Below are 22,858 nucleotides of genomic sequence, written 5' to 3'. Positions count from 1 at the left end.
GTATCAGAGTATTGGAGTTGTAAAAGTGTGTACGCTTCAGATGTGAGAGGAATGAGGAGCAGGTTCGGGTGAGTGAGTGTGAGTGAGTGAGTGAGGGAGTGAGTGAGCACTATGCAGGGTGGGTTGTGCTGATGACAGGCCTTTGATTCGGAGCATGCCCATTAGAGGGAGCCATAAATCCTGGGCTCTCCGGACTGCCTGTGTCAGCAGTCCATGGAATGAATTGATATTAAACGCGACAAAAAGCCTCTTTAATTCAGCCTCCGCCAGCCTCCCCTTTCTCCTTTTTCCCTCTCTCTCTCCTTCTCTCTTTCTCTCAATCTCTCTTTCTCTTTGTCTCCCCCTGTTTTGGACTATAATTGAAAAGAGGAGAAAGAGCCCAGTGAAGCAAAGGCCGTCATCATAAAAATGTCTGCAACTGCATCTAGTCCATCCATTATATAAAATGAATATTAATTAAATATTATGTCTAAATATTTGGCTGTTTTTTGTTTGTTTTTCTTTATGCTATTGCTGTGTACATACTCTTTTTTTTTCTTTTAGAAATAATAAGATGATTTAGGTGTGTAAGAGTAGATGGGGAATGTATTCAGGCTTGTTTTCATGCAATTATGCTTTTTCAAATGAGGGCCTATAAGACCTGTCATAGGTGCTGGCACACTCTCGCACCTCTAACACATCACCAACAAAGAAGTCAGTTGTATTGCATATGCGATGTCAGAAATAAAATAATGGAGATTATTTGATTTCCCTTAAGGAAAATGGGAAATTCTAAAATGTGCCTTTTCCTCATTTTTATTGCTCTGTCTTATATAAAGGTGCTGACTGTAAGGAGAGGAGGATGACCTATCTATAGGTGACACAGCCCAGGTGATGCATGTGCTATGGGTCACTGTGTTCAGTATGAGCATTTTAGAAGTTAGGTCCGCTATTTGCAAAAAACTGAGGAAATGAAGAACACTCCATCAAAAGAGAAGTGTTGTGCAATGTACTTTAACATGCACTTGATGCTGTTTTAAATAGGGAGTTGAGCAGCTCTGAACCCTCCTCTCAGTATCAGCTACAGCTGTTACAGCTCTCCCACATAGCAGGGACCCTACATAGAGGCCCTCAGCCCATACAAGGGCCTGTATGATGGATTGAGTTAGAGAAAGTCATCATCTGGTTGTGCACGCACTCGCTGAGCGAGGTGGTCCCCACGTGAGTAATGATATTTGCCTGGAGTCATCGAAAACCGGATCTAAGTATTTTAGATTTAAAGTAACATTTGTCTCTATTGTTCACACTGAGAACGTCGTTAGTCAAATTCACTTACGTCTCCCCCAAACAATGTTTCCACCCCCGAGAGCATGCTGAGCAACTGTGTGATTGTCAGAGTTGGTGTTTCACAAATTATTCATGTCATTTTTTTTTTTTTTTGCCCATTGTTTTTCTGATTACGTACAAATCTCATTCTAGATTAAATACATTAAATTCGGACTAATGCATTTTTCTTTTATGGATATTGCCAGGAAATAGGATTTGATAGATGGCATTTCTGTGCTTAGTTTCTTATTCTTATACAAAGTATTTTAAAAGTTTATGTGTATATATATAATAATTTACATTCTATTATTAATATTAACATTTACCAACAGCATGAACATAATAATAAGAATATGAATAATAGGGATTCTTCTTCTTGTCATTGTTGTTGTGGTTTTTGTTTGTGATGTTGTTTGGCATTAAAAAGAAACATTTGGCTTTAAAAAGAAAGAAAGAGCACTAGAAATGGTGTTTGTGTATGTGGGAGTGTGCACATTGTGCACATGCAGCCGTGTCAGCATGGAAAAGAAAAATGATACGCCTTGACAACTGAGCAAGAAAAAGCCATAAACCTAATGAACTCAGCATTTTGCTGATCCAAGACCTGTCCTCTAAACCAGTGCTTCTTATAGCTTTAATTATGCTGTACCGAAACAGCTTTGTGGCTCAGTAGCAATGATCTGCCTTGTTTGTTGTTGTTGTTGTTGTTGTTTTTTGGAAGCCTATGTTGTGGCAGAAATGATAGCAAGAACTGTTAAGAGCCCAGAATTCGTGTCATGATTAATTCCAACTTTAAAAAAAAATCACATACCGCTCCCTGAAAAATATCTTCCCTCTTCCGCGAGACATCGGGACTGGCTCTGGCAGATAGGTGGCTGTATGTTATTCTTGCGCGGATGATAGACGAGTGTGAGGTTGGAAGTGAATGGTGAGGGAGCAAGGATTGCACCTGACCACTGCTCCTGTGCTTCTTTATGTGTGCAGCTTTTACAGATTTGTCAATGGAAATCTAATTGCTAGGAAAGCGATCAATCCCAACTCAATTACTGTTGTGGAATGTGGCACAGACAATATCCCCTCCTGGCTGTTTGGGTGCTCTGTTTGCTTAAAGTATAAATCACGCTTATGGAGTGCACAACTCTGCCATAAGGAAAACATGCAAGAGATGGGATTTATATCACACCTTTAGCAAAAGCTTCATGCCATAAAAGCTGTAAAAATGTATGTGTTTATGATAGCGGTTGAACCACCTGAAAGCATGCCACAGAATAAAGAATACTTGTTCAGTACCAATTATCCATATAATATAGTAGGAAATAAATGAGCAATATATATTAGCAAGTCTGAATGCTTTTTACACACGATAACCATTTTCCTCGTGCCATATGCTGGCAAAGTGTTCAGTATTTGGTGTGGCTATTAAGGACCTGTTTCATTTTTCCTACAGACGCATCTTATTCTCCTCTTCTCACGCTTCTGATCCCCACAAATGAGCTTTTTCTAATTGTAATTACACAAAAACTGTTTGCCCTGTATCAGCACTTGTCATGAGCCCCTGTGGCCAAATCGCTAGATCCACATCAGAATTGTAGTGACACTGCTTTAATTAGAAAGTTTTGATGGTTTACAATGCTTGTTGGAAAGAGTTGGGAGTCCTTTGAAGCATGGAGACATGACACTGATTATAGAAAGCTGTCCGTCCTTCATCAGTTGACATCAGAAGTGATGTGTTAATCTCTCATCATATTCTTTCCTCCCTTGCATATCAGCTGGAAGTGACAAGAATAAGAATGACATTCAATGCCAAGCCTGAAGTAATATACTGTATATATATATATATATATATATATATAAGTCTTGTAAGATGTGGGATGGGGTCTCAGTGGATCGTGCTTGTTTGTCTAGCACATCCCACAGATTGGGGAATCTGGTGGCCAAGTCAACACCTAGGACTCTTTGTCATGTTCCTCAAACAATTTCTGATCAGTTATTGCAGCATTATCCTGCTGAAAGACGTCACCGGAAAAACTGTACTATGAAGGGGTGTACCTGGTCACAACAATGTTTAGGTAGGTGACCCAAGGTGTTCTTAGTATAACAATGACCAGAGTATGACACTGCCTCTGCTGACTTGCCTTCTTCACATAGTGCATCCTGGTGCCATCTTTTCCCCAGGTAAGTGACACACTTGGCCCTCCACATAGTTGATTCCTTAGACCAGGCCACAATTTTCCATCACTGTTGTAATGCACTTTGTTTTCTGACACCTTAGTATCATGGCCACCATTTACCTTTTCAGGAATTTGTGCTTCAGTAGCTCTTCTTTGGGATTAGCTCCTCTTTGGGCTAGCCTTCGTTTCCCATGAGCCTTGGTCACCCTGTCAACAGTTCACTAAATGTACTTCTTTGGACCTCTTTTGGAAGGTATTAACCAGTGCATACTGGGAACACCCCACAAGACCTGCTGTTTTGGAGCTACTGTGACTCAGTCATCATAGTTGTCTATCTATTACAATTTGGCCCTCGTGAAAGTCTCTCAGATTATTATGTTTGCACAATTTTCCTGCTTCCAACATATCAACTGACTGTTCACTTGCTGCCTAATATATCCAACCCCTTGACAGGTGCCAGTGTAACGAGATAATCAATGTTATTCACTTCACCTGTTAGTGGGTTTAATGCTACGGCTTTTGTGTGTGTGTGTGTGTGTGTGTGTGTGTGCTTGTGTGTGAGAGAGAGACATTATTTCTAACTTCACCTCTTGTGACTACAATGGTCTCTCATTTGCATGCTCCTAAATTGCAATAACGTTGTGAGAAATGTGTTTTGAGAAGGTAAAGTTGTTCACTGCAGTCATATTCCATTTGTCTTCACTTTAATCATTAGTCTATAACGTATAAATGAACCGTTTTGACCAAATTGCACTTTTACAATGGATGCAGAGAGGTGTATAGGGCTTTAAACCAATAAAAACTGACAGAGAAATAATAATCCTGCATGATTGCCTTTGGTTAACGTCCTTGCAGTGGTTCTAGATTTGTTTCCTTGCTAGTCGCTCATCAAAAATTAACAGGGAAAAACCTTAATGATAATTGCAGTGGAACTTAAGTGGAAGTTTTGCATTATTAAGCCAGTAATGTCTTAGAAATTAGGAGGTGAAGAAGGTGATGAGAATCCACTCATCTTCCTCATCTCAGCCTTTTCGAATGGGATGAGATGTGTTTTTTACTCCTGTTGTTTATAAGGATGAGAGGACCTCTATTTCACCCAGTATAGCTTACAATGGGCTATTACAATTAAAGTGCTGAAAAGAAGGGCTGGTATAAATGAAGAGTGAGTTGGATGATGAGGAAACTGTAGGAACGTTTGCAAGAGGGTTGTATTAATCAGTTTGGAGGTGATTTTTAGGCCTAAAGGAATTATTTTCTAGTGCTGATTTGGACATAATGCTTTCCCTAAAATCTACATTGCTCATAGACAAGAGACTGGCAACATCCATCATTTTTGTTCATAGCTCAGTAAATAGACGCTTTTATAAAGGTGTGCATGTGCTAACCCCATTTCCTCATATGTATATTTACCATTAGTGACTGGTTTGATTTATTGAATTGATAATGGACAGCTGGTCTCTTGTGATTATCTCATTGCAATCCACATTATAGCCTGACCTAATAGCGGTATTGAAAACCCTCATTCTGCAATCATTTCAAGTGTTTATTTATTTATTTATTTATTTATTTATTTATTTATTTATTTATTTATTTTGTTAAAAGGTGCAGATTTCCCTAGACTTGCTCCATATCAAGGATTCCCATTAATTCATATGGACATTTTTAAATGTTTTCTCATAAATGCAGTTGTACCAATATAATTACAGTCATTAGTTGCTATTAAAGCAGATCATTTGCAGGCTTTAACACAAACACACAAAAACCCTTCTGTAGAAAATTAGAAATATATTTGATTACAGAGTAAATGTTTTATATAAATAAAATAAAGATTATTTATTACTATAACATGTTATTATTATTATTATTATTATTATTATTTCTAATGTATTGTCAGTGTGTCTGTATGTATAGTACTGAATTCAAATCACAGTAATGTTCATATTTAATGGTATACAATAATTTAATACAGTAAGAGTGCCTTTAAAAAGGAGACACTGCACTGTTGATGCTTTGCCAGGATGTATCCCTATAATACATAGCAAGGAGTGTACTGAGAAGACTCACTGCTGCCTTTGTATGCGAAACTCTCATCAGGCTATAAAAGTATGATGCGTTTATTGATTTGAACACTTCAATTCATATGTTTTCACCTAGCTGAGCACCGCTGCCAAGATTAGTTTTTGAGGATTCGATTCATGGACGCACCAAATAATGAATAGTGGTGATTCATGTCCTTGCTTGTTTTAAATGCTTAAATTGATATGGTTCCCATCAGACTGATGCAGTAAAGTGCATCCACCATAATATGAAACAGAAATATGTATTGATCATGTTGGGATTCGCAGAAGGCTTTCTCAATAGATTATCCTCTGCCAGCCTGTTTTATCACAAAAATGGTGTATGTGTACTGTCTGTATATAAATCCCTTCACTGGGATGTTAAATTCTTTAAAAACTCACACTTCTGATTTGATGTCAAACGTAAATAATGTAATGTACACCCAGAAACTATTTTAATTTTATTTTTAAATATTCATTCATCATATTTTAACCCACCGAAATGGATTTGAATGAACAGCAAGCATTTCTTTTTATTCGAAATAACCCTGAGCTGTACATGACGATATGTTTTGATGCTTCCTTCATGCCTGCTGTGTGCTGAAGTGTGAGTAGTAGTGTTAAACCCTCAGTATAACCACTCTTCATTTTTCTCCAAAGTGACATCTACTGTCCAGCAGGTGGTACCAAACATTTATCTTTGCTCTTCTCTACCTTCAGGCCTGCTATTAAATGCAGACCCCCCCAAGCAAAGTGCGCCCTGGTGTCGCTTTCAGCCCACGACACACTCGTAAACAGTAGAGGAAAAAGCAAAAAGATATGTTTTAGCCTTGTTAGTTCCCACACAGTTTTTTCTTTCCTCCTGACATTTTGAAATGCCTTCTACTCTACTCTGGAGGAGCGCTGGATATGCCTTTAGATGAATGTGGCAACCATGCATCTTTTCAGTCAAACATTGTAAAATGTTGGGGCTAGTCGTTAATCCTCCTCTCACGTTTAATGGCTGCTGCAAAAACGAAGTCATAAACCCCCCCAAGCCCCTCAAACACCCTCGCTTCTTCCCCTGAGTGTGAAAGAGTTGGAGTTGGGGGTAGATGCTAGAAAAATGCGTATGTATATGTGCATCTTGGGGGGTGGGGATTGCAGTGATCATATACTGCAGTAATGCATACAGTGCTATTCAGATCCTTTTCGGTTTCTGAGTTTTGAATAGTAACTTTGAACATAACGATGCATTTTGATACCTCCATCAATAAATGATTACTGTCTTACCGTGTTTACATACAAGCAGGAGAGCAGTAGTGACTGAACATATTTATGTGTTCAGCACATGCATATTCAGTGATTTATGGAAAGCACAAATTGCACATGCAGAGTGTAAACTGTTTCAGAGCAGAAAGCTTTAACGCAACATTTGGATGTGTGAAAGGTCTTGCTGTGGCGTTGTCAAAACACACGTTAGTGCTCATTATAGCACTATTTCTCACTCCTTCATTTATATATTGTGTTGGGCATGGGCATTCAGGAGGAGTCATCTAGCCTACAGTAAGTGTGCACTCTCTCTCCACTCGCCCTCATTCATCATGTTGACACCGGTGCAGCTACTTTTGTGAAATGGAGAAAAATGGTTAAGTCAGCTCTTTTCCTGAGCCTCCTGCACTTGTGTGTGTGTGTGTGTGTGTCCACACTGTTATCCTCATGTAAGAAAGTGATGCATGTGAAAGACTAGTATGATATAAGCATGACAAGCATGACACACAGGTTCAGGCTCTTATATAAGTGTTCCCTTTTTCTTGCTTTCTCATTTGTAACATAGGATAATTATTTCCTTGTCTTTTTTTGTCTTGAGTTCCAATTGTTTGTAAGACAAAACGAGTGTGTAATTTTGTGCTGAAATTGCACTTATATAAAAACATTGACCAAATCAAATAATACTGAGAAAAAGTAAAAAAAAATAAATAAAAATAAAAGAAATGACTGCTGGTCGCATTCATTCTTACACAGCTCTATGGGGAATATCTCTGATGTTTTCTTTAAGATTCATGGGCTTTGATAAAAATATATATATATCTGCTTTTTTAAGTTAAAATCAACAAATTTAGATTTTCCTCTTTTTATGGCTATTGATTCAAATAAAGTAGTCCAGTTTGTAGTGTCTTATCTACTCTAAGCAGTCATGTGGATGTGTGTGAAATCTGAACCAGGAGGTAATACATCACTATCAGCACCCCTACCTATTTCCTCAGATGAGAACGAGAATGTATATATAATTTTTTGCATCAGTATCCCATGAGTTTTCCATGATGCATTGCACCATAGTACAAATTTTCCACCCGTAATCTAAAAATGTCATTTTCTGTAAATGTTCGTAGGGTCCCTACACTCATGTGATATTCTTGCCATTTTAATTGTGCAGTTTATTTCTAGAAAAGCATCATTTTAGCTTTTTTCCTATAAGATCCGCTTTAGATTTTTTTCTCTTTTAGGTAGTGCTTGTCTGCACTTATCATGCTATAAATATATACCTATAGAGTTTTAACTGAAGTTTTCCTGGAACCTGGAGCTCTATTCGGCTAATAGTAGCAATAAGTGCCAAATGTTGTTTGTTGCTAATTAGTCAGCCAAGCTATGCTATCTAGCTAAACAGAGTATAGTTGCACGGACTGTGAAATTTTTCCATGTTAGGAAATTGGCTAGAATTCTACCTTAGTGGTTTGCCAGGAGTGATATATTGTCATAACTCAAATAATCACTCTTTACAATAGTGGTGAGTGATGATCAGAAAGTGATGAGTAAAAATGTATTTTTAGCACGCACAAAACAACAAACTTTGAGGAACCATGAGTAATTTTTTCACCCATTTTGTTAATTCATTTTATTGATGCACTGACATTTTTATGGTTGTGTGTGTGTGTGTGTGAGGGAGAGTTGTGTGTGAGGGAGAGAGAGAGAGAGAGAGAGAGAGAGAGAGAGAACAGGACTGTACTGCCGTACTGTACATGTGCAATAAAGAGAGGGTGATAAGGCCGTGGACCCAATTACACATTCTTTGTGAGATGATTGTTATCTTTAGCACTGTTGATTAGTCTTTGTTTGAAATCTTCATTAAAGATTTAGGAAGAGAAAAGTCACTTGAAAATTTGTATATTAAATATTTAACAAGCTAATTCCTATCTGTGTCTTGCACCTGTACAGCTAGCCTAGTGATTTGCCCTGTCTTTAGTGGGCAATAGAGGTCGTTTTAAAATGGAAGAGCAAACTAAAAAAGATCTCAACTCATTTTTCTTCCTGTTGAAAGCTCTCTGGACCTCTGAGTCAGTACTTTGGAATCCTGTTTCTTTAGATCAGCCAATTACCAGTTCAGATATAGCGATGTATTTTTAATTGCTCCTAGACCAGTTAATTATCTGTCTTTCAGCCAACTGATGCAGGTCAATTTGTCACAATTCAAGACTGCGTGAAACATAAGCAACATGTTAAACTTAAATATTGCTAAGGTTAGGGAAACGTACAGGTCTTTCTCTGTCAATATTGGCAAACTCCTGGCTTGTTAGAATTGCTGCACGTTTTTGTTGTGCGTGTGTGATGCAATTTTTGTGTTCTCATGTTACCCAGGCTATGTGTGTATATTTGTGTGTCAGTGCTATTTCAGGGATGAATAATGGATGGATACTTTCATTCACAGTGCATTGAGCTTTGGTACTTTTTCATGGATGAGATGTTTTGCTTAGTTGCTTGGCTATTTACTGACACTACACACACAGTAACAGGACCACACAACCAAACAGATATTGAGGGTTGTTCGTGAGTGGCAGGGTGGCTGCTCTTTGGCTCTGTAAGATGGAGGCCAGGCTGTAGACTGACGGCTTACTCGCTCTTTTTCTGTCATACAGTATTTGTCACATTTCAGTGAAGTGAACCATGAAATTTGCAGAGCCATTTTTCAGAAGAGAAGAAGAAAGTGATACAGACCCCTAAGAAAGAGAATAGGGTGAAGATACACAAGAGACAAACGTGTTTGTGTGTGTGTGTGTGTGTGTGTGTGAATGCTCTTTGATGAATCCAAGCCACAGAAGCTAGCTATGCAGAGATGACCAGATTCCATGAGAACACCAATGTATAAAAGTTGCCATTAAGTCGGATCTCATTCCAGCGACTTCTATTATAATTGCTTCTATTTGATATATGCTCATCATCCTTAAAAAAGAAGGGCTGATTCCATTGCTTTATGTTTACTGGAAATACTTCAAATCAAGGCTGGAACCTGATTTGAGAAACCTGCCAAAATGTTGCTAGTTTAACTATTTAATGTGCGTATTTGCTTGCACTCCGTTAAACGAGGGGGCAGATACTCTACTGACAAGGAAATTAAACATTCGAAAGCAAATATTTTGCCGCTTTCTATGCAAAAGAAAATGGTGCCACAGAGACAAGAATGTTTGGTGTCACTTCTTCAGAGGAAGATTATAAAGAATTGCAAGGCATTGTCAGTGGCAGGCCCAGGCAAAGTACATAAAAAATGTAATTACATAAGTTACAAGTTACTCTACAAAAGCAGTCCCTAAACACAGAGTTTAAAAGAAACCACTCTATTAAGCTGAATTCTACCCAACCAACTGTCAAACAATACATAACTTTATAGATTAAAATGTTTATTTTCATTATTGTTGCAGGTGTTTTTCAGCACTACTCTATTATTTGGTCAATAAAATTGCTTAGCTCTTTAGAAGCTAGTTAATTTACGAAGTAACGACATAACCACCTCACTACTGGGAAATTACCTAACAGGTTTTTTTTTTGTTTGTTTCCCAACATTGCCTTTTAGACAGCCTCCTAAACGGTTTTATCTTGTCACAACAGCAGAGTCAAAGCTCCTGCCAATCAATGCCCAATTTCTTTAACCCATTAATATCAATGTGACACATTCTGATATATGCTTCATTGACCAATGTTTCCAAATTCCCCTGACCAACCTTTTTAAAGGGCAGTAACACTTTACAATAACAGTAGATGAATAATTATGCAGTAATACCTGAATTAAAGTTGTTCTTTTGCTGCTCCCTGTTCAGGGTCACCACAGCAGATCATTTGGTCCGCATATTTTGATTTGGCATGCCGGATGCCCTTCCTGACACAACCCTCCCATTTTATCCAGACTTGGGACCGGCACTGAGAGTTAACTCTTCAGTGGCTGGGTTAGCTCCCTGCCCGGGACTCGGACCCATGCCGTGCCAATGAGAGCACAGGATCCTGCCACCAGGTTGCTTAATACCTGAATTATTTAAATATGAATTAAGCATGAGGAGCTTTGAGTCCATTGAATTCATGCGTGAGAATGGTAGGTTAATGCATTAATTACCACATTGGGTGAATCAATCTGAATCAAATAAGAAGGAATATGAATGCATAATTTCAAATTGTTTCTATAATTTGCCATATGCAGCTATGTACATTAACATAGTTGAATGGAGCTAGTTACTTTACATTTATCTTCCTTGTAGAATATGAAAAAAGATACACTAATAATATTCACTAATCATTTTATCTCCACCCATTTTGCTTCCATCTCCATCCATTTCTCTTTAAATTCCACTCTAATACTAGTACATGCTCTGCATGGCTCAGGCCTGGGACACTGCTCCTGTCAGAAGGTTTCAGAACTTTCAGAAGTTTGGATGGAAGCATAAACGTTAATCAAAAGCAAGGAGTATTTTTCCTCTAGAGATGAGGATGTTATGGAAGCCAGTGTAGGCTATCATGGAAGTCTTCATGTAGTCAACATACTCACTGTATCCTTCTTTTTGACTTAGCAGAGACTGATAAAACCACTTAAATATGTTTTTATTGTCCATCTGCTTTCTGATAATTCACACAGAACTATTTCTCTCTACACATGACTCTCCAATTCATGCTGTGTGTTTGATAAAATAGATAGCTAGCCCAATAAATTAGAAAAATCATTGCCTACTTGCTTATGTGAGCAGAAAAGAATGGCTTGTGGTTGTTTGAGGCAAAAGAACTACATGAGGAGAATTGTAGCCTAGGAGTGTAGATGTGAAATCATGCAGGAGCATGCTGCAAGCCGCCAGGAGGATTCCCTGGAGTGGACAAGGAGATGGAGATTGGGCAAGATTGGTGTCTTCAAATGAGCAGAGGGTGAGTTGTTGAGTCATTGATTACTTGCCCACTGATATTACAGAGCCAGAATGACAATGTAGAGATAATGGTGAACTTTTTCCCCTCCTTAATAGTAAACTGCAGTTTCTCTCTCTCTCTCTCTCTCTCTCTCTCTCTCTCTCTCTCATTATACTTATTCTCTCCCATTCTCTTTCATTATCTCCCCCTCGTCTACTTTCTGTCCACACTTCTATCTATATTTCTCTCCCTACCTTTCTCTCTTTCTATCAAATCCATTCTTTCATGTAGTCTCTATTGCTCTGATCCTCAGTAGCACCCTTCTGTTCTTTGTGAAGCTGTAATATGCGCAGACAAAGTGCTGACATTTTGCGCAGTGATTCTTTCTCTCATACCCATGTCACATTGTCACCTGGGCATTTTCTGAATCTGGATAGCTGTAGTAAAATTAACAAAGCCCACTGGAAGCTCTATCTCAGAATTGCCAACAGTTAGTAAAAGTAGCAAAGGCAACAGGAATGAGACTGAAATGGTGGTATCATAATCTTTAAGTTTAACAAAACAAATTTCATTAATATAGCCTGTCTTAATGGTATGGATGTAAGGCACGCTGCTTGTTTAAGTTGTAAATTGCACTCAGCAGGGAGTCCACAGGGCCCCTGGCCATTTACACTCCTAATGAGTTATCGGGCACCCAAGAGCAGTGGCTCTAATTGCTTTGGCTTTTTCACTCACGCCGCCTAAACTGAGGGTATTAGCAGGAAGAGGGGAAGAGGGAATACAGCAATGTATAGGAAAGGAGAATTGTTGGTTGTTATATGTTGGTATGTGGTATATGCTGTTACAAGTAGCCCAAACTGCATCTGTCACTGAGTAAACTCTCAGAGGAGAGTGTTGGTCAAACCTTGCCCCGAGATTGCACCAACTCTTGCAGATCTGAGGGCCATTGTTGCATATACAGCAGACCAGTTGCTAAATTACCTGGCCAGATTTAAATTGTCTTGGGCTTTGGTAAAACTAAAATAGATCTGCATGGCCTTGCATTTTTTTTGGTATATGGCTAAAATGTGGAAAAATGCATAATTATAAAATCAATATTTTGTGCAGCTTCATATATTGCTGCTGTAGGATAAATCTTTTCACTCTAGATTTTGGTGAAAAATGTATGTTATTCTAGATTTCATCTTCTTCTTCTAGCTTTATTTAATCAGAATATATAGGATGCAGAAAGTATGGATTCTTATTTCAAAATTAAATTTACTTTAGGCTACTTGCTGCTTATTTTGTGGTAAGAATACAATTTTTGTATTCGAAGATAAACTTTTTTTCCGTTCATTGCTAATGTTGCACTCTTGCTTGCTTCAGGCTATGAGAATGCAACTGGTCCTCCATCAACAGAGCCATAAAACAATGCTGGGCTAAGAAAGTCTGTGACCAAGCTAAGAGTAGCAGTGCCTCAGCTTACCCTGCTGAGGTGAGCATCTCTGAGCTAGAGGGGAGTCAGCCAGCAGTGATGACCCCTAGATGGATGAAAAGGGGAGAATAGGAGTGATTGGCACATGGTGAGGTTGGGTTAGCAGCCTAACTGTGGAGAGATGAAAACAGAAACACATGCATTTTTAATGGCCGTCCGTGACAAGCGCAACTGGGGCTCTGGCAGCGCCTCGTTATGGTCCATCCAAACTGTCATCATAAGGTTCTAGTAGCTAAAGTAAAATGCCTCCGATTGTGTGCTTAATTATTTACCATATGTGTATCTACAACAGGTTGAGAAGGAAAAAAAGAGAAATGGACTACAGATCTATAGCATGCATACTGTTTAATTTATTATATATATATATATATATATATATATATATATATATATATATATATATATATATATATATAAATAATTCATGCTTTATTCATGAATTATAAAGCAGTGCCTCTTAAAGGACGTCTCATAAGGAAATGGCGATATTCAGTATACTCCAAAAACATACATTCACATTTATTTATTATTTATATATTATTTATTTATGTTTGGAAGCAATGAATCCCTGAACTCCTTCTCTAAATTAACCGCATTCTTTCATGCGATGTTATGCAACATATAAAGTGGTGCCTGAGCTTAAATACAATCAACAGCTCTTGTTCTGTCAGGTTGTTCTGACTGTCAGGAACAACAAAGGTGATGTGTAAAGTGGAGCCATATTGTTAAATGCTGAATTGGAAAGTTTTGTCTGGGGAAAACTGCGACTCAGGAGGGCGGGAACTGACTTTTGTTTAGCATGCTCCGGCTTTTCACTTCTGCTTAACTTCCTCCTTTAATCATGAACGGATAATTAGGGAGGCCTGCAATATGCAAATGCATTCACATTTTCTCCGGGTTGTTATGCAAACTTATTAAAATGTATTAAAATCATGGCTAATTACTGAGGAGCCTGTGGTGAAGAGGAATCAGATTCATTTTTTCTGCCTTCTGGTAATGGGAAACAAGCAGAGGTTAGCCCTGCTGGCAGTGAGGGAAACGGGGGGTTAGAAATGCTGAGGTGTTCATTCTGCCTTACCAGAGTGACCAGTGAGAATCAGCAAAGTATTAATCACTAGATGACAGAGAGATTTAGTTTTCTGTTTTGGAAATGTTCCAGATGCTATTTTTAGCTCACCGGTTTATAACACTCTCTGTGCATTAACTGTGCTAAAAAAGACAAGAAAAAGAAAACTTTGAAAGAAAATAATCTTCAAATGATAATATGATTAATATGATATTATTTGTTCCACTTAATACCCTGTAAAACATTTTGCTTTCAAGATGTTTTTTTTAACAAGAACATGTCTAAATAGGTTCTCTTTAAACATTTCTAAAAAATAATATTTTTCGACCGGTTCCTGTTTGCTGTGATGTGGGTGTTTTCATGGAGAACTTGGCTACATGCAATAAGGTGCCTCCAGTAATATTGTTATGCAAACTCTATTACTATCACCTTGGTATTTGTAATGTACTTGAAAATCCATTTCTGCCATAAATATTCAAATCTGTACCTTTCAGTCCCCGAATATCACCTTTAACAAGATCAGTACCGTTTTGCCTTTGAAATCCAGTAGGCAGTACATTTTGTGCATGCCCTCCACTTTTCCCTTATCATTGCCTAGACACCCTGCAGAATTATGAAAGATGAATTCCATAATTCAATTTTATAATTTCAGATCCCCGCAAAAGATTCTCCAGCGCCCGAGCTCCATTGCCAGACCAATTTATCATTCTGGGAAGCGGCCAAAACGAGAGCGAGCTGGCAAACTTTTGCTTTATGAATGAGCACTTGATTTAACTCTTACATTATTTTTCTTGTCAAGAGAGACTGACAGATAACTTGAAAAAATTGGGTGAGGTCCTCAGTTTGGTCAGACGCACAAGGTTGTAATATGTTCCAGTGGAAATTGATATTTGGTGTATTATTTTATATTGTATCAAATATCGTATGTATATGTTACTGATTAGTAAGCATTAGAATCAACTCCTATTATGGGATATAGTAGTGATGGAATTGGACGCTGTGTTGTTGGCTAATGTTCCTTGGCTGCTTTTCACATTTTCATTTATACTACACAAATGGTGTGATGTAAGACACCCTGTGAGCTGGAGTCTTATATGTTGGAAATTGTATACTGCAGAATTGTTGTATCTTATTGGGAAAGTGGTCATTGTTTGTTTTCAAAAGATAGGTCTCTTAACAGCTGTCCCTGTACAACAACTAATGAAGACTCAATGAGCTTTGTCCTGATTTTATATCTTCTCAACAATCCTACAACTAGCAGCATTATCGGTTCTGGGGATTTACCTCCTGTTTTTCCAATTCTTTCATGTAAAAAAATGATGAGGTTGCTCCGTTGGATGGGTGAAGCCAATTACAGAGCAAGAATCTGATGATATTAGCCTGCGTGTGATTTATGGAAATTGACCTCTAGCTGAGATGGTCATAATTAATCTGCCTCACTTGTGGAAAAGGCCAACTGATAGTGTGTGTGGGTGTTTTATATATATATATATAAATATATATATAAAATATATATATACATATTTGTAGCATATATAGAGAGCATATATGTAACACATACACACACACAGTATATCCAAATGTCTGTCTTGCATTGAGGCTGTCTGGATGAGCAGCCTTTCTCCAGCCATCACTCGTAACCTCATATATAGAAGTGGATATAAGGAGTGGTGTGTGGACTACTGGTGAAAATGATTCATAAAGCGCCAGCACAAAACAGAGTAGGAATGGCTAATGGTGGGCTGGCAGAGCTGCGATTGTGAGTCCTCTCCTCCCTGGATTTGGATTAGCATTTGTACAGCTGGCTGACAGCTCCAAACAAGCCCATCAGTGAGTAGCTTTGATCAGCTCAGTCGACGCGGCATTGTAGCTAATGAGGGCGCCGGCACTGCCGCTCCATCCGCTCCATACCCGCCTGTCTGTGGCAGTGCCAATCCACACATACTCATCACAGCTGAGTGTTCCCGAGCTGAACTCACTTGGTCCTCTCACAGATCTATTCCAGCACTACTGCTGTCACCCATCAGTTAAGTGCTGGGGCTTGAGCTAGAAACCCTAGCTCTCATTGACGCTGTGGCCTTTTAAACTGTTCTTGAATACAATTTAGAATTTGTTTTAAAATTGATAATATTTATTTGAATTGTCCTCTTTAGACACAAATTAGTCTGTACATATATAGACTGTCATAAAACGGCATAACAACTGATACTCAGAACTATCAGCATCAAATTCTGTTTAGACGACAGCGTTGTTCAACTACAGTAGTGCTGGCTATAATTTTAATCATAGGTTTTACATTAATGCATTTGTCCCTGTGTTTCCCTACACATTTATATTAATGCATCTGTGCCTGTGTTTCCCCACACATTCATATTAATGCAATCATGCCTGTGTTTCCCCACACATTTATATTAATATACCTATTCTAATATGTCTAATATGTCATTTTTTTTCCTGGTACCATGTATTGTTATAATAGTTTTTGTAAGGAATTGTTTATTTAACATTTTCAGAAGGAGTCTCCAGTGTCAGGACTTCATTACTGAAGGCTTTGTAACATGGCAAGCTGCAAGAAGAGAGAAAATGAATAATAATACTTGTGAAGGGTGCAACTGTTATTGTTTAAACATATGTGATAACAGGAACTTGTTATGCTGGTGTTCCACAACATCAGGCACAAGTTAAAAAAAAAGTACATGCCATGCTTTAATGAATGGGAAATTGTAAACACTGTAAGAGAAATAAACACTTCGGGGACGTGCTCTTTTTTGAAAACACATCACACCATCCAGATGTTTAATTGTTTAATTTTTTATAACATCATGCCCAGTCATATTGTATTACTTTCTTCAATAGCATGCCACAGTATAACTCTTCAATTTTTTTGCACTGTAAGAAAATGAAACCATGAACTTTTTCCAACTTTAATGTGAAAAACATATAGAAATGTTTCAAGAAAAAGAATAAAGAAAATAATGGAGTAGCTTGGTTGTATAAGTGTGAACTACCTATCAGTAAACCTTTGTTAAATCACCTTTAGGGTCTACCAAATTAGCACATCTTGATTTTATTCTATAGTGTTGCAAAAATGCTCCAGATCTATCACACTGCAAGGGGGATCTCCTGTTTTCTCTTCAATACGTTCCACAGTTCTTCAGTAGGATTTAGACCTTCACTCTACTTCTTCTGAAACCATTCCTACGTTGACTTGGATTTGTGCTTTGGTTCATTATCATGCTGGAAGGTGAAATGTTTCTTTATTTTCACAGGTTTAACAGAGGCCTACAGGTTTTGTGCCAAAATATCCATGATTCCCTTTACCTTGACTACAGCCCCAGTCTCAGCTGAAGAGACCCAGGCCCATAGCATGATGCTGCCGCCACCATGCTTTTCCATGGACATTGTGTTATCTTGTTTCTGCACCAAACATACCTTTCATAATTATGCCCTCAAAGTTCTACATGGGTATCATCCTGCTATAACACATTGTGCCACATGCTGTGGCAAAAAGAAAGTGACTAGTAATTGCCAGATATTAATACAGCTCTTGTATTTTTGCCATAGGCTTCTTGGCTCCCTCCCTGATAAGTTTTCATCTTGTGCTTTTGTCAGTTTTATAGGGACACCTTGTTTTTTGCTAAGGTTACACAGGCACCCCATTATGTCCACTTGTTAATCATGACCTTCACAGTGTTTTGAATAATGATTTTAATACTATTCTTGTACCTCTCACCTGATCAATACCTTTTTAGAGGTAAATAAGATCCCGTACATGCTTTGTATGACTTTCTGAAGAGCCTGGCTTCAGCTATTGGGTAAAACCCTGAAAATATAAAGAGAATCCTACAAAACTGCTGAACTTTATTGGGGGCTAATCAGATCATTTTAATTGGTGACAAATTTATGCTAATTTGTTTTGTACAGTAGTTTGAATGTAATTTGTTCATTCTGAGCACCAATTATTAAAAGGTGTTCCTTTTTTCCTCAGGAATTATTTTTATTTATTGTTTGTTATTTCACCTTAAAGGTGGAAATAATTTATCTTAGTTTCATTTTTACGTAACCAAAACCTGCATTTTTAACAGGGCTTGTAGGCTTTTTTTTATGTCTGCAGGTATCTACGTATAAACTGGTTTTGGCATTGTGTCAAGGGATAAACTACAGATGATTTAATAAAAGTTTCCAACTGTAAATAGTTGGGGTAATGTTTAGAATTAGTTGATTCAGGTTCAGGGTAGTCACCTTACAGGTTGCTGACAATCTATAGATGTTTTTTAATTAAAATAGTGTTTTATCCAAATAAAGTGTCAACAAATGTCCTTGTACGGTTGATTCAATTCCACCCAATTTTTGTTTACTTTGGGAAAACATGAGACCGGATGAATGGGGTCTTTGCAGTGAGTGTCTCCTCTCTTTATGTCTCCTGTCTCTCTTCACTGAGCTTGAGGGGCTAGTGCATAAATGAAGTCTATGCTTCAATCCAGAATGGATGTGTGGGGAAACGCAGGCACAAGAGGCAAGAGTGTGTAATATTGATTTTGTTTAATTAGATTCCTATCAAGACCCTGAGGTTTGCATCTCAGTCGCAAGCCTCAGAATTGAAGTAAAGAAATCCACTTTTCAAATAAGCATGGAATTTCATTTTTTGTGTTTTAATATTTGACATGGCTGGAAGTTGGATATTAGAATGAACACTTTTCTCTCATCTAATTTCTCTCTTTCTCTTTTTATTCTTCATTCAGTTATTGTAGAAGATATAAATTGCACGGTGAAGGTTTGGAATATATTTATATATTGTTTATACATACACACAGATAAGACATAACATTAAAATGACTGGCAGGTGAAGTGGATAATATTGAATATCTCATTCCAGTGGCGCCTGTCAAGGAGGTGGGATTAGGCAGCAAGTGAACAGTCAGTTCTCTAAGCCAATGTGAGGATCTTTTATGACTTTGACAAGCACCAAATCGTGAAGGAATTGTACACTCCTTCATGACAATGATATTCCCTAATAGCACTGGCTACTTACAGCAGGATAATGCTCCCTGACACACTGCAAAAGCTGTTCAGGAATAGTGTTTCAGAAAAGTTCAAGGTGTTGACTCGGCCTCCAGATCCCCCACACGTCAGTCATATTGAGTGTCTGTGGGATGTGCTGGACAAACACGTCCAATCTTTGGAGTTCCCACTTCACATCTAACATGACTTAAAAGGATCTTTAAAGATCTGCTGTTACCGTCTTGGTGCCAGATACCACAGCACCTTCAGAGGTCTTGTGGAGTCCATGCCTTGAAGGGTCAGTATGAAGGAGAACCTACACAGCAGACATGTGGTTTCAATGTTATGGCTTATTGGTGTATGTGCACATTATTTTATTTAATCAAATGAAGGTGTTCAGTGTTTTTCCAAAGATCCTAACTCTCTTTGAGATTATAGTTAAATGCTGTGAAAACATTGCCTCGAGAAAAGACTTTGTCCTTTTTATAATCCCTGTGTCTCTATAAAAGTGGAAGAGAGTCTTAGGGGCAACTCACTGTACTGCAATTTGAAGTGATATTAAATCTTATGGACATTTTGTTCTGTATGAGCCAGAGCAGCATTCAGTCAGCCATGGACTATGCCATCCCATTCTACCAGTTGAGTGACACCCAGTTTCCTTTTTCAACGAAGGTCCATGCTTTCTCACATGTCCTCTCTGTCTCTTGACTGGCAGGACCTGCTATGTCACTCCATTCTTTTAAAGATGTTAATTACATTCATTAAATTTCACTATAAAAGTGGAAAGGGACAGTTTTCTGATTGCCTGGAGTGACAGCTTAAATCAAGTTTTTTTTTTTTCTTTTAATTTATTTATTTATTTCATTTCTTAAAGAACCCTGCCCCAACAGGCAGGTCCATTGTAGGAAGCTCTTTGTCTTGGATTAGTCCTTGTCATTTTGGAGGTGGTGTTGTGACTGTTCTTAATTGCCTAGAGATTTAATCAGTGTCTTTTTTTAAGCTTTGAGGCATTAAACACACACCTATCCAGAGGGTCTGAGTGCATGGTGCATCATAGGTAAAGGTTTGGGGTTTGGTTTTCTTTGAGCAGGATTATTGAAGGGCATGCTGCAATTAGGAAGGGGAACAAGACAAGGCCCTGTCATGTTCTCTATGAATCTAGGTCAATTTCATGGTCCTTGATCACAAAGAACTAATAGTCACACTGAATGATGGACTCTTAGTCATGGAATTTATATCAGTAATTGGGATTTGTAAGGAAATTTAAGAATGGAAATAAAATGAGACCTTAGTGAACATCACATACATAAAATAATAGTACAGCTTTCAGCTAGTATATAGACCATATTAATGTTTTAAGTACTCCTATTTATACAGCATCTTCTATTTTATATCTTTGTAATGATACTAATAGAGCATCTACACAAACAATTAAGTTTAATGTGATAAGTCCAGTCCTCCTAGAGCAATTTCAATATACTATAGTATCACTAAATAGAGAAATACTTTATTTGTTTTTTGGTTGCTCTAATATTCTTTCCACTTTCCGAGTAACTCCTTAATACATCCAGGTTAAAACACCAAAGAAACATTATCATTAACATATTATTGCTTTTAGTAGAGTGTTAAGGCCATAATCACAACGGGTACCTTTATGTGTTTCTTTTTAAAACATGTAATGAAACTGCCCATGATCGTGTGTTAGCATCTTCAAGAAAAACATGCTCATTAATCGATTTATCACTTAATGAATGAGGGCCATTAATTGATCAGCCATGATGGTAATTTGCTCTCTCACCTCAGTTATTGCTTGTCTTTCTCCAAGATGAAGGAGCTCAGAGGGTTTCTGGTTGGAACCAGCAGATAGCTTCACTTGCTGTTGCACACTATTGATTTGACACCACCCCCCGCCCCGCCACAACCACCCTCCTGCCCCTACACCCCAATCATGTCCCCTTCCAAATGGGAAAAGCTGCCGAAATGTTCCTTTCTTTGCTCCCAGCGGACCCTGCTCCAGAAATCTATTAAAGGAAATAAATAAACGCATTCATTAATAGAGTTTGTTGCTTTTTTTAGCTGGCTATTCTGGGTGGGGAAGTGGATATAGATGTCTTAAGAGTGCGGGACAGGCTGAGTCTCCAGTGGCCTCACCTATTAAGGCTGCATGTTGCTGTGGAAGATGTGAGGTGTATTTGCTTAGAGTTGCAAACTGCTAACACCAATGTCTGAGTCACCTTCACAAAACAAGTGAGAAAGTTGAGGAGTTTTGATCAGTATAACAGTTTATACACAGCAGGGGTGTAATGCCATGTCACTATTCACACCTGCATGAGTTTAGTGCTAATAATATTCATATCTATATTTCAATTTTGGATTTAAAGCCAAAGTGGGTGTGGTCTAAGTCTGTAGCTGCCCATAATATTTTCTGTAAATAAATTTAGTTGGTTCTATTGCCAAAAAATATAGGCCTAAAATGGCTAGTAGCCTCATTTATAGCACTGTACCAGTAGTTAATAAGGATGAAAAATGAACTCTGTAAAATGCATGTAATCTTTGTCCCACAAATTGACTGCTTGCCTGCATGAAAGCAAAAATCTCTCATTTGCATGACTTTGTAGTTGTTTTTTGTGAGATGTTGGTCTTCAAGCTCAACTGCAGTCTTAACCACATGCCTTGTGAATCTTCCTGGCAAACCTTAAAATAGTGAGGATCCTATTCCTATCCATATTTGTAGCTGTTTAGAGCACATTATCTGTTCATTCCACATAATGTATTCATGTTTGGTTACGTCTCTAATGCACAGATAACTTCTAATCTTACTAATCTAACTTCTTCAACACCTCTCTCTCTCTCTCTCTCTCTCACTCACTCACTCACTCACTCTCTTTCCCCCACCTCCCCTAAGGTGCATGTGTAGTGGATTTACAGCGGCTGCCATGCCATCTCGGCCCCATCCATAAACAACCGGCACTCCTACCTCACGTGCCTCCACATCGTCACGGCAACATCCATCATCAAAACTCTTAAGACAGTCATCCTCTTTCATAAGGAGGCTTCCTCCAGAGCCTTCATGGACAGCCTGTGTAAATCATGAACGAGAGAGAGAGAAAGACAGAGAGAGAGAGAGAGAGTGAAACAATGAAAATTGCTGCTAGCTGAAGAAAAGAACTGTGCTGTCCTCCTGTAGCCCCTAGCAGTGATATACAGTATGGTACTGAGTTTTTTACATTTACTACCTGCACTATGCAGGCAGCAGGGAAGCTGTGATCAAATATGCAGCAATAACACCCTGAGTCATACAGATGCACTCCATCAGTGCACAGAATACCACAGGCATTCTGAGGCCTTATAAAGAGAGGAGAAATGAGCTATGGGAAAGTGTGGAACACTGCAGTGCTGCATCCACACCATACTGTGTGTGTCTGCAGCTGTAGCTGGCGTAACTCAAATTCCCACACATCTTAATCAAAACTGTGCTGCGATTGCACCGGACACAGAAGGAGGTTCCTGTATTGTGTAGTTTTATGGCTATATGAATGCAACCCCCTGAGTACTCTTGGGTGGGATAAGGGTTTGGAGGATGCTGTTCCTCTAGAGGACTAGTGCCAGCTATCAGAACCAATGTGACTCTCTCAGTCTATCGCAGCTA

General features: G+C 38.3%; 1 protein-coding gene across 9 annotated transcripts in view; it reads left to right on the top strand.

The window, feature by feature from the left end:
* The window catches only part of rbfox3a (RNA binding fox-1 homolog 3a), a 320,348-nt gene that overhangs the window by 146,372 nt on the left and 151,118 nt on the right, over nucleotides 1–22,858 (top strand). The window lies entirely within an intron of this gene.

This window comes from Hemibagrus wyckioides, linkage group LG13 (genome assembly GCF_019097595.1).
Source record: "Hemibagrus wyckioides isolate EC202008001 linkage group LG13, SWU_Hwy_1.0, whole genome shotgun sequence".
Taxonomy (NCBI): domain Eukaryota; kingdom Metazoa; phylum Chordata; class Actinopteri; order Siluriformes; family Bagridae; genus Hemibagrus; species Hemibagrus wyckioides.
Note: the sequence above shows the minus strand (reverse complement) of the source record. Positions and strands in the feature narration are given on the sequence as shown.